Source organism: Sebastes umbrosus, chromosome 7 (assembly GCF_015220745.1).
Source record: "Sebastes umbrosus isolate fSebUmb1 chromosome 7, fSebUmb1.pri, whole genome shotgun sequence".
In the NCBI taxonomy this organism is placed as follows: Eukaryota; Metazoa; Chordata; class Actinopteri; order Perciformes; family Sebastidae; genus Sebastes; species Sebastes umbrosus.
The window spans coordinates 6,914,884-6,938,218 of record NC_051275.1 but is presented as its reverse complement, the minus strand read 5'-3'; positions in this window follow the sequence as shown (position 1 = coordinate 6,938,218).

Genomic DNA, 23,335 nt, shown 5'->3' with positions numbered 1-23,335 from the left:
AGGGCGATGCTACGAGGGGTTTCTTTCACAACAATGACTCACTAGCTGTACATTATCCCGCTTATTACACGGCTTCTTACTTTAGAAATTAATAATTTGACACAAAACGGTCCACCAGAGTCCGACATCAGAGCTGTGCCCATAGCAACGGTCTGCTATACATAGCAACGGTCTGATATAAAGAAATAACAGACCGCAGAATCACTAGTTTCAAGTCTTCTTCAAAACAGCATGATGTTGATCATTTAGTAAATTATGGTCTCATGTAGAGTAAAATAGACCATAAAGCAGGGGATGCTTGAGGGTGTGGTGACCTTGTGATCGAGAGGTCACTACCATGGCGTTGTTCGGTCTGGGATATTTCTGTGTTTTTGTCTCACAACTTTATCAATACTTGCCAACCTTGAGACCTCAAAAACAGAGAGGATTTAAAGCCAAAGTGAGGGGTCTGGAAAATTTGCCTTTCAGAGACTTTGTTTCCTGAATAATGCAGAATAAAAATAACAAAATAAGTACACTGCAACAGCATTTTAATGTTAAATAGGCCTACTTTTAATTTTACTTTTAATTCTCAGGAAAGAAAACTGAATAATTCCTCCCCTGGCGTGAACTTGTGTGAATCTCTGGTATAAACTTCATCAGTTTTTATTCATTCATTTTTTGCCCCTGCTTGAGCATTTCTTTCTCTTAGTACTCTCCATTTCTCTCTCTGTCTCTCACTCACTGAAGGCTCTTTCAGACACAATATGACAACGGCACCACTGCGCTCTGAAAACCATTATTTCCGATGGCATGTGCCGCACCACGTCGGCTTCTCGCTGCATCGAGAAAAACACGAGTTTGGGCGCTGAACGCTGTAATGTGCAGCAGGCACAGCTCAAACCGCGTTGTGACGCGAGCAGCTGTCTAACACCGGGAAACGACATTCAGTGTAGCTGTATTGTCATCCGGGTGGAAACAGTAGGGCTTACACACTCTGTGCCAGAAACAGGTTGCAATAATGAAACGGAAAAAAAAGGTGTGAAAATTTGTCATAAATCAGGAGAAATACAGGAAAGTTGTGACCGCGGGAGGAAATCGGGAGAGGGTAATGAAAAATGAGAAAATCGTGAGGGCTGGCAAGTATGACTTTAAAACCCTTTCACAGTGTTTTGTCAGTACATGAAAGTTAATTATAACCTTTTTGGTCACCTAAAAATGCCTTATTCAGCGTTAGGTTGTTCTTAGCTCCACCCTCTCGTGTCACTTCTGGTTGCAAAAAAACAAGATGGCGATGGACAAAATGACGAGGCTTCAAAACGGCAGTCCGCAAACCAATGGGTGACGTCACTGTGACTACGTCCACTACTTATATACAGTCTATGGCTAAACCCAAACACACAGACACACTCCCACACACACACGGTTGGTGTGCCCATTGCAAGCTAGAAGCTAACGCACAGTTCTGGCTGTCTTGGGAGAATAAACACAAATGGTCCAGCAGTCAAATCCGCGCAAATGACGCAAGGCAAAAATTCCGTCTTGTGATGATGCGGTATACATGCATTGTGTTTCCTTGTAAAAGAGAACTTCCTGTATAAATAAAGCTGAACTAACTATGCTGTTGGTGCGTATGCTGACATTTATTATGTGGCCAGCTTGCAGTTTTCGACAGTCGACACTCGGAAACACACACTTGACTGGATCGATCCACTGCTACAACTATCTACTGTGGTCGGATACATGTATTTGGTATTGGAAAGCACATAAACACAAACAAGGTCGCTTTTTACACATACTGTAAATGTACTTCCAGGCATACACACACACACACACACACACACACACACACACACAGTTGGACTTGGCCAGTGCTCTGGGAGCTGATAGCTGCCTATCTGTCGTATTGAGGAAGGGCCTGCAGTCCCCTCGCTCCCCAAGTGAGCAGGAAGGATAAACACAGTTCTGGATAAACCTCTCTCTCATGCTTTCTGTCCCCTTCAGACACACAAATACGCACACACACACACACACACACACACACACACACACACATGCAGCAGCAGCAGCTCTATCTCTCTCTTCCCTCTATCTATCACATACATACACACAGTCGGTCTCGCTTGCATTCTGCTTCTCTAACACATCAACCACCCTCCGTCCCGCCCATGTACAGTACACTTCTCTCTGTTTTTGACCCCATTTATTTCATTCATGTATCTCTCATCCCTCATCCATCCCATAAACTCCTCTCATTCCCACATCCTCCTCCTTCCCTGCCCTCTCTCATCCTCCTTTCCTCTCTCCATGTTGCTCCTCTACCACCTTCTCCTAACTTCCCCCTTTTCCTATTCCCTACAGGAATGAGTCCTAAAACCCAGAAATGAGTTCGCATTTTAGCACTTCTCGTTCCCTCGTCTGGAAGTCAATGTTTTTTTTTGAATGGGTTTTTAGTTAGATGCCTGAAAGAAGGTCTGTGGTTAACACACGCTGAAGCGATTCTAGCGTTTTGTTCTACGACATAAAATACATCAATAAATACACCACACGTGAATTTTGAAGCCTTTATGTGTCTTAAAAAAGGCGGTTGTTAATAAGTGGCTAAATGACACTACTAAATGACATCACGCCGTCATACTCGCGCTCATGCGACTGTGGTGTAGTTTGTCTATAGCTTAACGTTAGTTTTTTACTTCTGGCGATTGCATTTACTCTTCAAAAATCATAAAAGCGATGTTTGTTTGTGAAGATTATTTTAAGGAACAAAGTATCATAAACGTTTGTTCACCACAGAGCTTATTTTCTGCAATAATCCAAAACCCAATGGAAAAATCCCATTGGCTTTTTGTCGAGGGAACCAGGACGATGCTAACTTCCTGGTTAGCCTACAAAAATACGTCATCCCTGGAGCTCTCTATTCTCCCTCACTAGCAACACGCTTCACTTCCTTGCCCCCCACATCCTCTCTCTCCCTCCCTCCCTTCATTCATCCCATCCATTCCACTCTCTCCCTCCTGCCTCCTGTCTTTCATCAGAGTCTCAGACACCCTCTGGTGCAGGCAGGGTCTTAGTTCCTCTGTTACTAACGGTATTTTCACACCTAGTTGGTTTAGAGTGGTTACAGACCTGGAGCAGTGTCACCCTCAGTTCAATTTGAGAAATAAGGTTCCACTATACTTGCAGATAGTGTTCCTCTCATATGATGGATGGATCAACATAAACAGGGTCACTTCAGCGTTAAAGTTGTCACTTTTCTGGGGTTTTTTTAATTCAGCATTTGGTCACAATAGGACAGTTATTGAGTCTCACTGGCTTCTGAGGCCTGTACTACAAAGCAGAATTTGGTGTTAGCGAGGTAACTTCAGGGTTAACCCTAGGTTTTTAGTCCTACAACGTTGGTTCACTTCTTACCGGGGTAGATCGCCATGGTAACTAATGCTGAACAGCTAACCTGCTCCGTAGCAGGTTATGTTCAAGATAAGACATCAACTCGTATAAAAGCACAGCCTACTGACCAATCAGAGCTCGGTGCACGGATTGTATAATAATATTACACAATACGAAGAAGTTAAAGTCATAATGCAGGCTAGAAGCAACAGTTTAATCTGACAAATGCAGGAAGGAGAGCTGGCTGTATGCTGTGGGTGTTTCCCGCTTTGAATTATGTTTTTATTTATTTACCCCCAAGTCCGTTTCACACAGCCGGGGTCGTGGATTCAGCTGACTTTTGTCATATTCCTTCACATATTGCATATATTCAGTGTCCATATTCAGTGTCCAACCATGTATCTCCAAATTTGGTAATTCTGAATTTTCCAGTTAAACTGAAAGATAGAGTGCCACTATACAGTATGAGTCTACTCCTTAAGTGTGATAAACCATTTAAAACCAATTGGAATGGAAAAACTTGATGTTTTGTCGATAAATGGTTTTCATAGGACAGCGACGATATTTTTTAAAATTGTTATTTTTGTTATGTTTATTTGACTCACAACTATACATTCTGTAATTCATATAGCGTTACTTTTTTATCCGTTCTAGCCAACGTGTCCTTAAAGCAGCAGTGGGTAGAAATGGAACGAATATGATTAAAAAAATATATTTTTATAAAACGGTCGCTATATCCTGACAGTAGTTCATGCGACAGGTAATCTGAAAAAAAATCATGTGGGTCTGTCTGTGTCCTCCGGTGCTCCTAATGGCATCTGCAAGATTTCACAGACCGGAGGAAAACATCCAATCAGAGTCGAGCTGGAGCTTTGCCGTCTCTGAGCAGCTGTCAATCACTCGCGAACTCCGATCAACCGGTCAAACTAGGCAGCGCTGATATGAATCAATATTCTGTTACTGTAATGACTATTGCTCGTATAAAATATTCTCAGAAACATCTTGTAGTGTACTGTTTAGCTGTAAACTGAGAAAGTGTGTGACCCGGCACCCTCGTTGAGATCAGTTGAGGAAATACCAAGAACCGTTCACCAGCCGGAGCACAGCCAATAGGAACGGTCTCCCTCTGAAATGACCTGTGATTGGTCAAAGTCTCCCGTCACGGGCTAGATTTTTTTAAAGCCTGAAAACAGAGCCATGAGGAGGTGCAGAAGTCTAGTTTTCTCTCAGAACACTTGAATTACAATATGCTGAAAGGTTATTATATAATTTTTGCCCAATGATGCCAAAAACATTCTGCCTATACCCTCACTTTAACTGTTCCTCTTATTTGCTCCATTTTACTATGTCGATTCAGATTTTGTTGCTGCAATGATCCAGTTTCCAACAGTTTTATCTTCTACCGCCGATCGGTGTGCGAGTCAAAGAGTTACGGCAAACATCATGATCCACAACACCAGCTGTTCTACAATAAAAGCTCCTGTGGACGATTTCTGCCAAATTTCTGCAATCACTGATAAATGACTGCTTGTTGTCTGATTCAAAGTAAGCTGACCCGCTCTGCCTCCGACATCCTCGGGGCCTCTCTGCCCCAGACCCACCCTGCCTGCACCCAGATGACCTCAGCACTCAATCACTGTGACACCCGGCGGCTACTGCTGCTGCTGCTACTGCTCACATGAAGGGGCGTTCGCAGGAAAACATACATCCGCACACACAAACACAGCTCTTCGTGCAAATGCTCTGAATAGAGATGAATAAAGACGCCTACAGGTTTTTATGGACTTTACATATGGACTACACACTGCTGGTCTGAGATGTGATGGACTGTGTGATGACTTCTCCAGATGTTCTGTGGTTTCCTCTGGAATGGGTTTTAATCAGAGACAGCAGTGCAGGAGAGCAGCAGCGGGGCACACTATACCTCTGATGTCAGCATTATACACTCCTTCTTTTCTGATATTCACATTACACTGGTCATACATATTCACACCCACACTTGAGTGCAATAACACATGTGAGCTGTTTCACATGCAACACACACTCGCCCATACACACAGAGCCCAGACCATGTCCCTGAGGAGCACAGTTGAGTCTGACTGATGGACTGGCTTTCACAGATAGCTACATACTGATCTGTTTTCCCTCACATCACACACACACACACACACACACACACAGAGAGAGAGAGAGAGAAATCAGAGCAGCGAGCGTGGTCTTTCACAGCACAATGATCTCTCCTTGGCTTGCTGTTTGATCTCAGCTATCGCTGATGGGTGCGGAGAAGCTGGTCTAGACCGTAACACTCACCATATGTCTCCTGGAAACCACTGCGAACAAAACAAAGTCATCAACAGGCTGCCAGCAGAGAGCGGACCAAACTCTTTCACTCCCAAATGACCTCAAAGTCATTTTAGCTGCGGCCGTATCCACACAAAGATGCGTCAACGTTTTTCAGCTCAGGACTCAAATGAGAAATTTATTCGTGCAATGAATCCAGGCTCATAGAGGCACATTGAGACCTTTGAGAAGTATGCCTGCTTTTACTTCGTTATCAAGGTCCATGGTGTCATTATAGAAAGTCAGTTTGGTCTCAGGTCTTATGAGTTTGACGTTTTAGAATCGATCAACACTTCACTTGCTTCCTGTATGTAAGTCCCTTATACCTGAACTGATTAAAAATACATCAACATTGTTAGTCTGCATGCCAATCAGGCTCAGATCCGGGGGGATACTGGGTTCTACAGTATGCTCAGCCCACACACACACAAACACACACACACTCATGAGTCAGAAGTTCACTCTCCTGTTTTTTTTTTATGCCAACTGTTACATTTATCACCCACTCTGCAGCTCAGTTTCAGTTAAAGGAGATGAGGATAAACTTGGTCTGACTGGTTAGTAAAACTCTTATTGTACTGTATAATACTTTCAAATTTCCTTACATACATTTTGTAAGACAGAAAGGCATTAAAGGTGCCAAAATTTGAAATTCAGACCATTAAAGCTTCAGTAGGCAGAATATTCTTGGCATCATTGGGAAAAATCCATAATAACCTTTCAGCATATTGTAATTCAAGTGTTCTAAGCGAAAACTACACTTCTGCTCCTCCTCAGGGCTTCTGTCCGTGACGGGAGACTTTGGCAAATCACAGGTCATTTACGCAACGGCAATATTAACGTTACTGTCGACGTCTAGAAACAACAGAGGCCAACAATTTAGCAAGCTAAAAAGTGGGTAACATGCAGTTAATGCAAAGGCATAATGACAGAGGAGAAAGATGAGGCCGTTATGAATATCATCATTTTCCTCAGACCTATTATAAAACTACAAAGAAAAACAATATTAATAAAATTACAATATATTAACTTATTATGCACTGAAAAATTAATTTCCATGGCCACGTAAACTCCGAGCTTTCAGAAACTTTCTACTAACGAGGTTGTGAATACCACAAGAGGGACGTTCACATGGACTCGTCTTGTGAGCACGGTAAACACCCCCCCATTTGAAGGCACCATAAGTAATAAAGCAGGGCTCGCCTCTAGGCCCTCATCACTTCACACATTATATCAGTATATGCTTCAAATACAAATAGAATTTATCAAATTAGCACAAACCTATTGCCCCACAGGGAGTCGTTTGAGTTTGGGGCTGTGGGGCAGTTACCTGTTTTGCCCAGACAGGTTTCACCTTCTTTTTCGCTTTCCTCGAGCACCAGCAGAGAGTCAAGACTGATGGTGCATGGATTTCACCAAAAAACATAAGGACTCTGATTGTTCAGAATCAGGATTTATTGCCACAACAATATTATATTTATCAGATGAGGGAACACATATAAAAGTGGCCCTACACTGAATTGAAAATGTCAAAAGATGATGAAAAAGAGATTTGAGCTGTTAAAAAAAACAACTCTGAGAGACAGATGAGAGATCAGATTTTAGAAGAAACTGACAAACCTCACTTCCCCATGTTTTAGCTGCCTCTCACCCAAATAATATACCTATAGCTCCAGCACCAATCACCTATCTGAAGCTTCAATCGAGGACCACCAATAAAAAGAAAAAAACACATTAGTTGAATCCCATGACAACATATTACAAAAAGCAGCTATTTCAACTGATGAATTCATGAGAGGATAGCATGTTACCGTAGTACACCGCGCCAACGGGAAGTTCCAGGCACAACTGATGTCAGCAGCACCCCGGGAGCTAGCTGTCACCTGTGATGATCAAACACACACTGTGTGGTTAAGCCAGTCATCTGACAAGATGGGTTTTCATATGGGGTGAAAGACTGAGGGGCGAATTCACAAAAGGATTGCACGACCTTTGTGGCCGCCAACCCTGTGCAAATAAGACAAAAAGAAACCGTGTTATTCTCAAAGCACACGCAAAGGGTGAAATGCACCCACAACTGTGCTGCCAAGCAAATAGCGTCTTGGTGCTCATGTGCTATTTGCACATACTTGAATTAGGTAATATGCATACATTTAGAACAAAATCTGCCCTCTTCTTTGCAAAACATTGCAAAAACAGTCCAATTCACAAAGATCAGCACTAATACATCCGACCGGCAATATTCACTGTCAGTGTGGTAAATGGCTAAACGATGCTGGTGACAGAGACTAGCATGGCTAGCTAACGTTAGCTTGAGTGGGAGACTGCTGCAGCCATACATTAATGATATAGCAGCATCAGACTGTCGTCTCCAACTAAATCTCAGCCTAGAGATCAAACAGTTGGCTATTAACACATTGGTTATTTACAGAAAACACTTAGCCTAACGAGATTCAATTAAATGTCAGCAATCAACCTTAATTTATTAAGGTATCTCGAACGCTCAAGTTCAGGCAAGGTCGCAAAACAATTATTAGACATGTGTATAAAACAAACATTTGTTTCGGTAGAGATGAATACACACAAACTTGTCAAAATTACAATCCAAACGCACGTCAAATTGCATTGAAGTCTGCGGGATCTTCGGTTTTCTATCCCCCAAAAGGGGGCGTGGCCTCGACTTTCTGCAAAGTACCAATATGTGCCAGTCTGATGTACAGCCACACACAGTTACAGTGAAATTATTAGCGCCTTTAGAGAGTTGGTGGAGCGCATAAGGGATGTCCGCTCAGACTCATTTACTGTATATGATCAATGAAGTTGCACCCACCACATTGCTCTTAATGGGGAGGCGCACTTATCGTTTCTGCTGTGGTTGTCACGCAGGGGAGCATAGGGAGCAGGGGAATACAGGACACTGACTCAGAAGAAGAGAGGATTTAATGAATGGGTCTGCAGGGAAAGGAGGTGCAATGAGCGGTGAGGTACCTGGCTGGGGGCAGAGGGCACAAGGGCGGTGAGGAATGGCTGGAACAGGATGGAAGAATGAGGGGAGAATGACGTGGGCAGGCCGGAGGTGGCAGATGAGTGGGTTGGAGAGCAGATAGGCAGATAGGGAGGCAGGTAATGGTCCTCGGGCGCTGGGAAAAGAGACAGCAATTAGTAGGGCTATCACACAAGAATACAATCACAAGGACCAGGAGAGCAGCCTGACGCATTAGCTACCACAATAGCTGAAGCAATGATCTGGCCAGGAGTGGCTGACAGGCCGTGAGTAGAGACACTGCAGGCTGAGGAGCCTGATGAGAAGCAGGCATGCAGACTGGGAGAGATGATTGGCTGGTTGCTGGTTGCAGACAGGTGTATATGATGAGTAGAGCTGGGAGCCAGGAGAGCCAGGAGGACCACGCCCACATAGACACAGACAGGGAGAGGCTGGAAACACAAGAAACACTAGGGCTGTATTCAAAACCACATACTATACTAGTGGTAAATACTGATTTGGCCAAAATGTGGCATGTAGTATGCAGTATGCAAACAAAAGCAAAATCTACAGTATGCCAAAAATACCCGGATGTCGTACTGATTTGGAAAAAATCTCCAGTATGCATCGGACCAGTCTACTTCGCCTACTGTATTCCACAATGTACTGGTACGGTACAGACTACGGTTACAACAACAGCAGCCAAAACCAGCTTGTTTTCATCAATAAATTAACTTCTAAAAATTTTAGAGGGTGTGAAATCAACTGTGTAGATTTTGATTATTGGCAGTTTTACAATAATAGATGGTGAATCAAACATTTGCTCCACCGTTTTTGGAGTTTAGAGGCTCCACAAACTGCCGTGACAGCTAGCTAGCGCCTGCCGGGGTCGCCGGGCAGTCACTCTCACAGACCGCTACAAGCTGGCTGGAGCACTCTAGAGATAACACCGGTCTCTAGACAAGAGGCTTTTATTTCCTGGTTAGTTTGTTTAAATATCACAACACAAACATTCATTATAAAATGAATGGGAACCTGTGGTTATATGCCTACTTGGAGTTGAAAAGTACCACAATCGCCCGCGGGCGTAACTCGCTGGAGAGCCGGCTAGTGACGCTCACAGACTGGCTGCAGAGCTGCAGAGTGGCGAGGGAAAGAGCTGCCTCTGACGGGGCAGAGAGATAACCTGCTGAGACAACATGACCCTTTTAACATTACTCTAATATCTGGAGGGAGATCAGTCTACTGTTTTGTTGCTGTAACTGAAAAAGCAGTTTGAGTAAATGTTGTCGATCAATGTTTCATATTTACCGTCTTCCCCTCGTTGATCCTGTTTTTCTTACTTCACCACAAGCTGTTAGAATAAAATGGTTTAAGGGGTATCTTGTAAAGTAATTGTATTGTATTCTTACAAACATAGTTTTTTTTATTGTACTTTTCGATAATATTGCAATAGTGGTATGAGTTAAGGTAAAGAGGTACTTGTTTAAAGGCTAAAGCCTGGCCTAGAATACTGCAAAATAAATCACTTTAACTGTTTCATACTGCATACTGACGAATGCAGTATGTACTGTACACTGCATACTGCATTCGTCAGTAGTATGTAGTAAGTAGGTAGTGGCGGTTTCAAATACAGCCTACAGGAAATCAGCCAGAGCACGGCAATAGCTGTGATAGCGGTGGGATCGCTGCAGGTATTTAATAAACTCGAAAAATGTCTCAAATATCTCAAAAAACTCTTAAAATAAGAGAATGTAATTAAGCTTTTCCTCATTAATTATGTATAATTTCACCCATCCGCATATTTGTGTAAAGTTATAAGTGAAATGGGTTGAGTCTGAGTCAAGCCGGTCTATAAAAAAGGCCCTCGCAGTTCATATCGTGGCTGCCGGTTACAGCGCTCTCCTTCAATACTGGACCTGTTTCAAAAATTGTTGTCCCACAACTAGTCACCAGATTGAAAAATACCAGAGTTACCTCTAAGAACGTATATTGCCAATAAGTGAAAGTCAATTGTTGGTTCCATTGCAACATCAGCGCCCAGCAGCAGAGCTACGCTTCTGCCAGTTTGGACTGAAAACGACTACCGGATGTCAGTAAAACATTCGCCTAAAAAGTGCCATACAAAAGTAAAACAAAATTATTCTATTCTATAGAAATAAGCGAAATCTACCAAAATGGTCTCTGTTGAACGATAAAATATTATAAATATAATAAGCGTTTTCAGTCCAGAATAGCGGCAGCGGCTATTGTCAAAAAAACACAGGAGTTTCAACTCTTTGCTTCCATACTCTTCGGTTACCCTTTAAATGCTCCTTAAAATGTGTTGTTCTATAGTCTGTATATGAGAAACACGATTCTCATCAAGGCTTTGGATCAATCTGCATGAAGAGCTTCGGCTGCAAATCTGTAAAAACTGTTTAATCACCTCTCAGAAATGATTTCATAGACTTGCTTCTGCATTGAGCTATTACTGTGTGGGAGAGAAGCGAAAGGAACATATTTTCCCACCAAAAAAGCTATGCAAGAAGGATCCACTGGTAAACGTTTGAAAATCAAGCAGTAGGAGATGAGGTTGTTGTGGTTTTTGTGCTGGATTGGTTCCGTGTGTATTTTCAACACGGATGACCTGGGGAGGAATCGTAACTCGTGTGAACAAGATTTCCACGATTAGTGAAGCTCTCCCACTTATTCTTATTTAGCCTTCAGTGACCAACAATTGTTTGAGAGGACATTTTGTAGAGTGAGAACTATTATTTATGCAAGTCCCTGCAGTGCCTGGGAGGCATCAGTCCAGGACATAAATCTCCTGTCCTCTATCTGGTGTTGTGTTCAGTGTTAGCTGGAAAGAGAGACACGGTGAGAAGTCAAGGATAATAGTTTCACCTCAGAAGCAAGTGTCTGAAAGCAGAGATACAGACAGACTGTGGACCTCAGATGAAAATGAAATATTTAATTTATATAAAATTTGAGTCATAAGTCATCACCTAATGGCTCTAGATTTATTCATCAAATGAATCATTTTATTGTGCTGATGGGTGTGACAGACAAATACGAGATGTCTTTGGCCCCGTTCAGACCTGGCATTAACATGCATCCTGAGTGATTTCAGGGTCTGTATGCAAGTCGCTACAGGTGAACAGGAACTCTGTTATAACACTTCAGACTTCACAGTGTGAAGTTCTTTTTTTACCGGGTATAGCAATTTGATTATGCTAATGACCGAATTCATGAACATGCATCTACTGAGGTACAATTTACGACACTTGGACAACTCTTTTGAGTGAATGTCTGGGAAAAAAGTAAGAGAGATTTAAGATAAGAATACCAAAATGTTCTTGCATGAGGCTCTTTGTCGAGGCAAACAACTAGCACTTAACGTCAGAGCCAAAGTCAAATATTTCTTCAGAGTTCAGATGACTGAAGTGTGTTTGCTTCTTCCATCAGACCCTTAAACTGCTACAACAGCAAATGTGTCACCTGCACGAAGATGATATAAATCAAATGCTCCTCAAGTATTCAAAATGTATTCAACTGTTCTTTGGGCCCGGTTCACCAAGCCATTAAATCCTCGCTGAGTCATTCTGCTGCGTCTTAATTAATGAGGCCACTTTGGAGATTTATTCTCGGGACCAATTACAGCATCTCTGACTCTATGGCAAAATCAATCAGTGCTGCTAATATGACATCATAAGTGACTAAGCAACTCTCCTGAATGGCATTAAGGCATCAGTAGAGTAGAAATGGCTTTGACAGAGCCACAGAGTGTGAGGCACGGAGCCAGAGGAATGACGACATTCAAGTCATTTCTTTAAAGTCTATAACTGATAATGCGATCAAAGTTGTCAAATTTTTCTAAAATATAGTTTTAAATGAGGTAAAAATGCACTAAAACCTAATGATATAATAAAATGGTAGTAAATGATACAGCATTAAACGGTTTGACGTTAATTACTATTCGAGTAATTAATTTTAAAGTCACAATTGTCAGTTCATGTAATAATATAAAACATTAGTAGAATAGGTATTACTACATTTGAATACTTTGTTTCGATATCCTATATTAAAGAGGATCTGCATTGAGAAAATCTATGGTGTTATAGACAATATAAATGGAATTTATGCATTTTTTTCACCTCTTGCAGTTTGCATGAAAGAAGTTTTTTGTTTTTAAATTGGTACAGACATTCAGTGTCCCCAGAGGATCCTGCTGACTTCGGTGATCCTGATAGTGCCACCTGCAGGTTGGCATTTTTGGCTTTTAATGAAATATGTGAAATATCTCTGCCGAGTTACAGACGTCTCTAAGAAAAAGTATTTCTGGGCCAAATGGTATCACGTGATGGACAAGAAAGTTGTAATTCCACCGTTTGGCCACTGAGAAAATTTACTTCAAAGCCCAGCGCTCTTCCTGGGGGCTTGGTGGACTTCTGTTTTAATGCGAGTTTGGCATTTTGGCCGTTGCCATCTTCCTTTTAATGGAGCCAGAAATGACCATATTTGGACAAGGGGTAGAGCAGGGCCTGGCGGGGCCAGGTAGCATTAGTACAGCTAAGTTACCAGCTGGCAAGCTAGCCTGGATAGCAAGGTGCATCCATAATTTATGTGAACTGTGATATTACCCCTCGGAGACCCAGAATAGACCCATTTTTGGGGGGTACAGGGGGTCTTTAGCTGGAGATAGCAGGTCAACAGTAGATGTCACATAGAAGTGGTGTACATCATCTGAAAGCTGAGAACCTGAAGATTAATTTGCGATGCAGCTCAGCACTGTGTGTCAAGATGTTCTAGTCATGAATCAGAAATAAACATGAATCAATTATTTAAGTAATTAAAATAAATTGTGACAATGTTTAAGGGTTTAGAACATAATGGAAGTATATGATGGCCATCCACATGCTCATTTATTTCTTATAAGTTGTTCCAGCAATTTTTGGATTGATACAATTTGTTACACAGATTTGGTGCTTTTAATTTAACCGTTTTTTTTATCACTTGAGAATTGAGATCTTTTGGATTTCAATTTTGAAAAAAGGATTTGATTAGTTGTGGACTGCTAATAAATATCACATTTGATGCAGTTATGGATTTATCCTGGAGAAGGTGCCCAAAAATTAGACCCATGTAAAAAACATTTTTGAGTCAAAACTCCAACCCCTTAATTGGTATCAAATCTCATTACTTTAGCCACTGTATATCCACTCTCAAACTTTATCAACAATCAGTTAATAATAAGTCAATTTAAAGTGAGTTCATATATATCCACAAGTTCAGTGTGGATACATTTCAGGAGTAAATGTTTACTTATTGCACTTGATTTGAGGCTAAAATGAGGCTAAATCTGTGGAAGGGAGATTATAATGACCTGTTGTGAATTATGAGGAGACAGTAAATGTTGGAGAGTGATGACTTTCCTGACAGTCCTCCAGGCTGTTTTCTGCATGACTAAACCGAGATGTGTTTTTTTAGTATTTTAGAGGATTGTATGTATGAAATAAATAAAGACATTTGGGTTAAAGTAAAACTACATTTTATAATAACAGCACAGTTGACTGTAGCACTATATAATTCCACATATTGTGACTGAACTAAAAGCCAAATTGACTGATCACCACATGTGCATAAACTTGCTGTTCAATGCAAGCCTCTCATTTCCAAAATGTCACCTTTACTAGAGCTACTGTAAGAATAACAAGCTTTGCTTTTAGCCTGATGACTCTGCAGTTTTTACACCATTTTATGGGCTTCTGAAAAAGACCAAGAGGTTGAGTCATTTTCACAGACAGTTCTTTACCTGAATGTCAAACAAGAAAATCAATGAAATTACAGGCTGTCACAAGACAACAGCAACAAACTACTGTAGTAGTGAATGCATAGAGTATATTTGTCCATGTATTGTGCCTGTAAATAAATGTGCAAATCTCTGTTATTACACTAAAACGTTAGTATGGCTCAGCTGTTTAGGATGCGCCCCACGTGAAACTAAGCATGAGCCAAAGATTCAGCAAGGAGCACTAATGTCTTTGTTGTAATCAGACTGAAACCCTGCAGCAGCCACATATCACTGAGATATGGAATATTTGGCTGTAAACTCAAGTGGGATGAGAAAGGTTGACAGTTCTGAAACCAAACCAGCGCGGGGCGTCTCGGGGAATGATTCTGATAATCATCGTTTCAGTTATTTATCAAGCAAAAATGCCAAATATGTTCTGGTTCTTGAAACGGCTTCTCAAATGTGAAGATTTACAGTTTTTGTGTTTTATGTAAGGCTGTCAACTGATTAAAATATGGTAATCACATGATTGTACATGATTAATTAGTCGCACATTTTTTATCTGTTCAAAATGTACCTTAAAGGGAGATTTCACAAGTATTTAATACTCTTATATACAATTGTATAAAGCAGCATATTTGCCCACTCCAATGTTGATATTTACACACAACACAAATACACGAAACGATGACAGATATTGTCCAGAAACCCTCACAGGTACTGCATTTAGCTTAAAAAATATGCTCAAATCGTAACATGGCAAACTGCAGCCCAACAGACAACAACAGCTGTCAGTGTGTCAGTGTGCTGACTTGACTATGACTTGCCCCAAACTGCATGTGATTATCATAAAGTGGGCATGTCTGTAAAGGGCTGATACCATAGATAACATAGTAACCACTGTAATAACTTTCAAGTAAAATCCTCCCTTTAGAATATTATAAACCACTTTGCAGTGTTTTGACATCTGATAAACCTTCAAATTCATGTATCTGATACTCAAACTGGATTTCCTGGAATTGATTTTAGTGTCTCACTGGTGCCTGAGGCAACACCCCCCCACCTACGCAGCCCCTTGTTTTGTTTTAATGGATGCATTTTAATTGTTGTTGTTTTTTTAATCTGAATGCCCCTTAACAGTGTGGCACCTGTATCCAGGTGTGTCTGTGATTTGGCCAAGCAGAGAAGCGGAGGGTGATGGATGCCCACTCAACCCCCCTGGCACAAAGAAGTCGCTGGTGACATATTTCCACTCAAAATGTTGAATTTAGCTGAAAGGTGACAAACTTGCAACTATGGCAATATCAGAAGAGCATACTGTTGAAAGAGTACCTGATGAAAGAGCTAACAGTACAGGAGGAGTCTGGGTTGGGGAAGGAAACGGCTGTTTCCACCAGAAACAGGAGGTCTGATGTCACAAATAGACAACACAGTCTCACGGCAGATGGTGAAATAGTCACGAAATTTAATCTATTTTGATGTGTACATATACACAAATTAGGAAAAGATCGACTTGGCTAAGGCAACAAAACTACTTAATTAGAATTAGGAAAAGATCACAGTTTGTGTTAAAATAACAGCGGAAGTGGCGTAACTTAGGTACGGAAGTTACGTGATAAAAACTACTTAGGCTTAGGAAAGATCAACTTGTTTAGGCTTAGGAAACAAAACTCCTTAGTTAAGCTTAAGAAAAGATTGACTTGGTTAGGCTTAGGCAACAAAACTCCTATAGGCTTAGGAAAAGATCAACTTGGTTAGGCTTAGGCAACAAAACTACTTAGTTAGGTTTAGGAAAAGATCACAGTTTGGGTTAAAATAAAAACTGGAAGTGGCGTAACTTAGGTACGGAAGTTACGTGACAAATAAATAAACTTTGACTTGTTGTTTCACAGGGGACACGAACACCGGTCTCCAGGGCGAAAGTCTTGTGTTTTTTGATCCAACCATCCACCCTGACCTCCTCCCTGTGCGGCGTTACTCTTTATACTTCCCGGTTCACAATTACGTGGATTACATACGAATTGATGTTGTGCTGACCATCAGGAAAAAATTGTGAAATTCATGTCAAAGTACACAAATCAATACATACAATTTCGTGACTATTTCACAAACTACTGTGCGACTGGGCTGAAATAGACCACCCATATTTGAGGACCGTGATTGGTGCTGGTTTTGTTAAGCTGATCAGCTGATGTGGTGTGCACGACTTACGTATCCTGCCTGAAACACCATAAAGCTTCTGTGCTTATTTGACTGCTGTGTGTTTACAGCTGTGACACCGTGATGCAGGAGTTGTGATAAGTCAGCCGGCGACATCGTGTCAGCGACTGTGGGAGTTTATTGGATGCAAACTGGTGTGCTTCCCCATAAAGCATGCAGCACTGTGATTGGCTGAACAAATAACCATTGAAGAATCATTTAAAGTGTAGCCATACTCCCGTTTGCAAGACAAACAAAACAGCTCCCAACAGGTTTTTTTTTTTTCTCCCAGTCGCTGTTCCTCTCATCTTGTATTCCCTCTACTCCTTCTTCCTTCCTTTTAAAACACTGGCACAGAGCTCAGCCAAAACTAATCGGTTTTTATTCATGCTTTTAGCAGGCCAGCAGAAAGTATTGGATTCCTTAAAGATGGAGCAGCAGGCACAGTTTAAAAACAGCATTATCCTTCCAACAACCTTCAATCAATTAGATTCTCTATTAAAAAAAATACTGCTAATGGAGCCTAAAGACCTCTGGCCCACACACATACATACACACATAAATTATCACTATTCTCGTCTTTCTCTGTAATCCTACATAAAAAAAAGTTTTTAGTGATGGGCCAACTGCCGCCTTAACACTTAGAAACACACGCACACACTTGCTTGTTAGAGAGGGCGGATGCAGAGTAGTCTGTGATGCTGTTAACACATTGGGAACCAGCTTGTCTAGTGCCCTTGATATCTGCCCAGTCTGACACACACACACACACACACACACACACACACACACACACCAGAGCAGACTTCATCGGACAGAGCAGCCAACAGAAAATGGGCAGAGATGTTCTGGGAGTCAGTCAGAGACCCCCATTGGCTGAGTGACCAAAACAAACTCCCAATTAGAGCAGATAGTTCGAGGCTGTGCAGAATAAACAGCTGCTACCGTTTTGGACAGTTAGCTGAATGGAACCCGCCAACAGAGAGGCTCGCAAAAACCTCAGTGAATTGTGGCGGCATGAAAACTGGCGAGGCACTTTGAGAAGCGCGAACAAAGAATTTGTCGCCAACAACATGGCCAGAAAGGTTTAATCTCTTGCAAAACAAGACTCGGCCAAAACCGAGTATATGGATGGACCGTGTATACGGTTAGTCTGTGAATTTTTGGCTAAATTGTTGCACAAATAGTCAGTGGTCATTTCTATAATGTTAAATCCAGCGGTTCATGTCCACCAGGTCCGGCGAGGACATAATGGATGTATTAAGAGAACTGGATACAGCGTTGGAGGCGGGGCCCTGTTCATTCTTATGAAAGTTGCTCAGTAGCGCATGAAGCCAAAAAGGGCTCGACTTCCGAGTGATAAAGTACCCAGCAATCTTCCAGCGATCTTCCGCATCCATTGGGCCCATAGAGCAGGCGCAGTAGCGTCCGCTCGGTCACAAGGCTCGGTCACGGGGTCACAGCCGTCACACTGTCGTCATGGATTGCTAACTCCGCCTCCGTGCTCTCGCTCCTGCCTCAGTCTGGGTTTCATTCACATGAACGGAGGAAGGGAAATAACTCTGGATTGGGCTATTAGTGCATTTTACAACTTTTAGGACCTGATGATTTAAATAAGTACTATTCAAGTGTTCCTACGGGGAAGTTGATTCACCAATTATCCACTGAGTTACAGACGGCTTTTTCCCAATGTAAGTCTATTGGAAAAATACTTTTTGGGCCCAATGACATCACATTGACGGACACAGAAGTTGTAGTACCGCCGTTTGGCCACTACAAAAATTAGCATCAATGACCGTCGCTGTCGCTCTTCCTGGGGGCTTGGTGGACACTATATGGACGTGCTAGTCCACTCAACTGGCCGTTCAAACGATGACGAAACCGATCGTTGAATGCACCTGATTGGTCCCTGGTTTGCTGCTCGCTGTTTCAAACAGAAAAAGAGAGAAATAGGCAATGCCATTGCTGAGTCTTGTTTCATTTTAGAAGTAGAATTTAGTTTGACAGCTTGGTCAAAGTTTCGTTAGCAGGATGCGTCGTGCTGAATGGACTCATTTGCATAACGGACCGTTCCCGCCTTTTCATTTTGAAAGAGCAAGGGCTGATGAGGAAACTCCAAAACTCGGGACGACCAATTGTGTAACTTCATCAATCAGTGACAGACTTTTGCATTTAAAGGGCTGTCCCTTATTTGATGCCATCAAACGGGAATTAAACAGGCTCTTCTACCTGTGTTCTTATACCAAGAATAAATGTTTTGTGCCGACCGCTGATTAAATGTCTTGACTCGTGGCGTGTACAGATCTTCATCTTCTAAACCAACCCATCTCTTCTCACACACTCCCCCCCACTCTGTTTTCCTGACGGATTAGATCTCTCTCTCCTTCATAGTTTGGATGGATTGCAAGATTTCCAGAGCAATAAATCTATTAATATTCACTTTGGAGACCGAAGACGATAAATCGGGTCCATAAAAGCGCCGTACAGGGGACAGGGCACGGGCTCACACTCGCACATATACACACGGACAACTGACATAGGGTGTCTCACACGCACAAATCAGTCAGTTCATTAACTGCGTGTTTGGGTGGAACTGTGTGTGTGTTCGTGTGCAGCCAGTTGTAGCCTCTTCATATGATACACTCTGTTTGTAGGCGCTGTATGTGTCGTTATAGGACTGATAAGGTCACACACACACTCACACACTCTAATGGGACTCCAACCATAGATGGATTTTCACCGTCTGATTTGCTATTGATTTTTTTCCCCCTGCATTAGCGATATTACAATGCATTGTATGGTTTCATATTTTTTTCTGGTTAATCCAATTTCCTTCTGGCGGAACTGAACCATCAGCCTCACTGTTCTTTGATGTCTCGATTCTTTAGTGCCTGAATTTTTTTCCTAAGCCTCTTCTCTGTCATTTCTCTCATCTTCATTGAAGAAAACACGTTTTCAGGGATTATCTTTTAGTTTACTTGTTAAGTAATAATTAAGAACATGACAGCACAATCATCCTTGTGAATGCAGGTTTTGCTACACAATTCAAGTCTAGAAAGCAGCCACTTGGAATGGATTGATTCTTTATCACGGATGAAAATGTCGGCAAACGCTGAAGTGGTTACATGATTGTGTGACTCGCCACCTCTTAATTACATTGCATTATATTCATTTGGCAGACACTTTTGGGCAAAATGTGTCTCAAATTAACAAATAAAAGTGTGTTCAGTTCTACAATACAAGTGCTAAGGCTGCGGTCAAATACTTTTTTTGGCTTAGGAAGGTTCCTAACTAAGTATATATACAGTATGTAGCAGCCATGATAAGAGCTGGTTGAATTCTCTAAATGCTTAGGAAAGTTGATTCAGTGCTTCCTCTCTTATATCCTTCAGCATAGGATACACTGAACTATCCTTTACGGAAGAAAAGGTGATAATGCCATCCTACAATTCCTTACCACATCAAGGAAGGCCTACAGTTTGATGACGTCACCTGAGTCCGACAGTTCGCCAGATGTCCCGCACCCCACCTGGATGTGGCCCGATAGTACACTGCTAGCTGTGTAATTGCCTAAATGAATCACCCAACAAGTAATCATTTATACGGTTAAAAAATGGAGCACCAGAGACAGGGACACTTGGATGGTTGGTGTTGTTGATACAGATCTGACAGTAAGTTGACAAAAACAAATTGCTCATTTCCCCATGCGCTCTGTGATTTCTTGTTCTATACCCAGATTAACAAGACTCGGTCAAAACTGAGTATATAGCTGGACCGTATATGGTCAGTATGTGAATTTGTGACTAAATTGTAACACAAATAGTCAGTGGTCATGTCTATAATGTTTTGGGTACAGTTTTTTCCACTTATATCTTAATGTTTGATTGAAGTTTATCAGCGTTGAGATTCTCCCGCTGTCATCACTGACGTTGTTGCTGCCGTATTTATTCCTAGATGGAGTGTTAATGGAGCAGCTACAATGTTAGCAAAGCCCGGCACTAATCGATCCGAACTCTGTTCATAAAACAAGCTTTTTAAAAGTTGTTTGCTTGTCGTCTTGTGGACAGACTTGACAAAGCATGAATTCGGTCTTTTTACAAATCGACATCATGATGTTGTTATTTTGGCATCATTTTAATCTGTTTATTGCGATTAAATCACAGCACAGTCTGTTTATTTTAGGTTCATACCGCACTAGCGACGTGTGACTTTGCTTGATACAGTCCGTGCAATGGAACTGTATGGGAATACAGCTCGCCGCCAGGTGACGTTATGAACCCAGACATGACTGCGTTTGGTTTTCTGACATCTCCTTGACTTCCACAACAGGTACAAAGCAGCAACAGTGGTTATTTCTTACATGGATGATGGAGGAAATAAAGGAAAGCGAGGCGAAAATTTGCTTCGCGCTTGGTGTGACTGCACCAAGTTCCCTCTGTGGAACAGCGTTATCACAGCGGCCCCGCAGGCTCTTTAAGATAACCTCTGACTTGACATTACATCCAGTGTCTGACAACTTTGCCATTGTTGAGGAGTTGGATAGTTTTCCATACCGCTGAAACAAATCAATAGTGAACTCACACCCGCTGTTGTTGCAGCGTAATAATTTCTTTATAGGCTGCAGTGAGAACGAGGCCATTTAGTTAGTGAGAGACCTTTCTGGGAGGTAGCTGGTCTGACTGAGCTGAACCACCACGTCACCAGGCCAAACATATACCACAACAAGCAAATATATACAAATACAGCCCCATCTAAAGCTCAAATACTGCAGTACCTGGCTGAGCTTTTGCCAGCTGCACTCTGTGAATGTGTGTGTGTGTGTGTGTGTGTGTGTGTGTGCGTGTGATTAGATCTGAGCCATCATATGAAGTTAAATGATTGATGCTTGATTCTTTGAGTTTTGTGTTTGAATCTGTCTTTAATTATGTGTGCATCTGTGCCAGTGTGTGCGTGTGTGTGCGTGCGTGTGTCAGAGAGAGAGTGAGTGATTTGGGATGTTGTGTTCCTGAGAGAAGAACTTTGTGCTTATCTGAAACACCACATGGCCTCTCTCTCCCCTCACTCACTGTCAAAGCCTCCATGACCAGGGGGAGTGGTTAGAGAGAGAGAGAGAGAGAGAGAGAGAGATACTGAGGGTGTGTTCCAACACGTTCTCACTCCCAACCCGTCAAATACCACTGTTCGGTCGGAAACCGATGCACGGAGGCACACTTTAGCAACAGTACATGTAACGAACCAGGCTTTCAACTAACTCCAATATAAACCCACCCGCAACGTTATCCGACAGTTGGAGAAGGCGTCATAGGTTTAACACGCCACGACCACGCCCACGCCCACGCCCACTTAGGAGACAGGAAGTGTAAACCATTTCAAACCATTGGCAGAGTTTGTAATGCGTCATCTTTGTTGCAGAGCAGCTTTGCTTGAAGCCTGAAAAGATGGATTTTTCTGTGATATGTGATTCCGCGATTCTCACGTGATCTTGTGACATCGCGAGAATCCAGCTGCCGTGCAAGGTAAGTGTGACGATCCAGCACTGGAGTAACATGGGAATGCAGTTGGGTTTGTGTTAGTAACGGTGAGTAACGGTCAGAAACTGTGAGAGAGCCCACACATAACGACATGTTATGTTACATTTAACAGTTTAGTTCCTATAGTGTAGATCAAAAGTGACTTTAGTGTAAACAAACATGGCGGACGACGGGCAGGAAGAATTAGCGAGTTAGTTTTTTCACTACTTTGAACTGAAAATTCACGAAGAAAAAGTAAAAATAATGGATGAAGTCATGGAGACACGTTAAATAAACACTTGTGTTGTTGCCAAAAGTTGGTCCCCCATTTCTGAGCTCCATCTTGCTACTACTATATGGTTCACGTTTTGCATTAGCTCATGCCGCTATTGTTCTTTCCCACGTGACTGCATCATTGGCGGACCTCAGGGTTCCCCACACACAACAGGATGTCCCATCGTAAATTTTAAACATGTTTAATATTTACGATTTGAAATCGGTGCGGCCAGGATGGACTTCCGAGCCGATCAGATATGTGAAAAACACTCTTAACATAACTCACTCTTAACATAACTCACGGGAATATCTGGAAAGATAATCTTTAGAAGCATCAAAAAATCAGGGGCTTGGCTGACGATCGTCGGGGGAGGGAGGAATCACGCCCAAAATTGATTCTCGTGTACTGTGTGCCTGGCATTAAACAAGACAACGATGCATGACAATAATGAAGACAAGACTACTCTTTGCATCCGGTCTCCTTCTAACAATCAACACTGGTTTTTCTTCATTTTTTTTAAGCATTGCCACAAACTTTCCCTTTTGCCGAAAGTTCTCTAAATATTAACCATCGAGGTGGCATTTCAGAATGAATCAGAATCACCCAGATGTTGTACTTCAAACAGAGGCAGAAAAAACTCATATAGGTCTAATCTAACATGCAAATAAATCAACAAAACTTCATAAAACAGAAATAAATTACGTCCGTCAAAGTTAAAGGTATAATATGCAACAGTTGTCGGTTGCTGTTTGTAAACACACCGCATTCAAAGTTGGCCCCTCCTCCTCGGCTCAACGAGCTGCTTATCCTGTGTGCTGTTATTCGCCCCACGTGGGGCAAAAAGCTAGTTTTCAGATGCCCAGAAGCGTCCCGAGTAAAGCAAAATT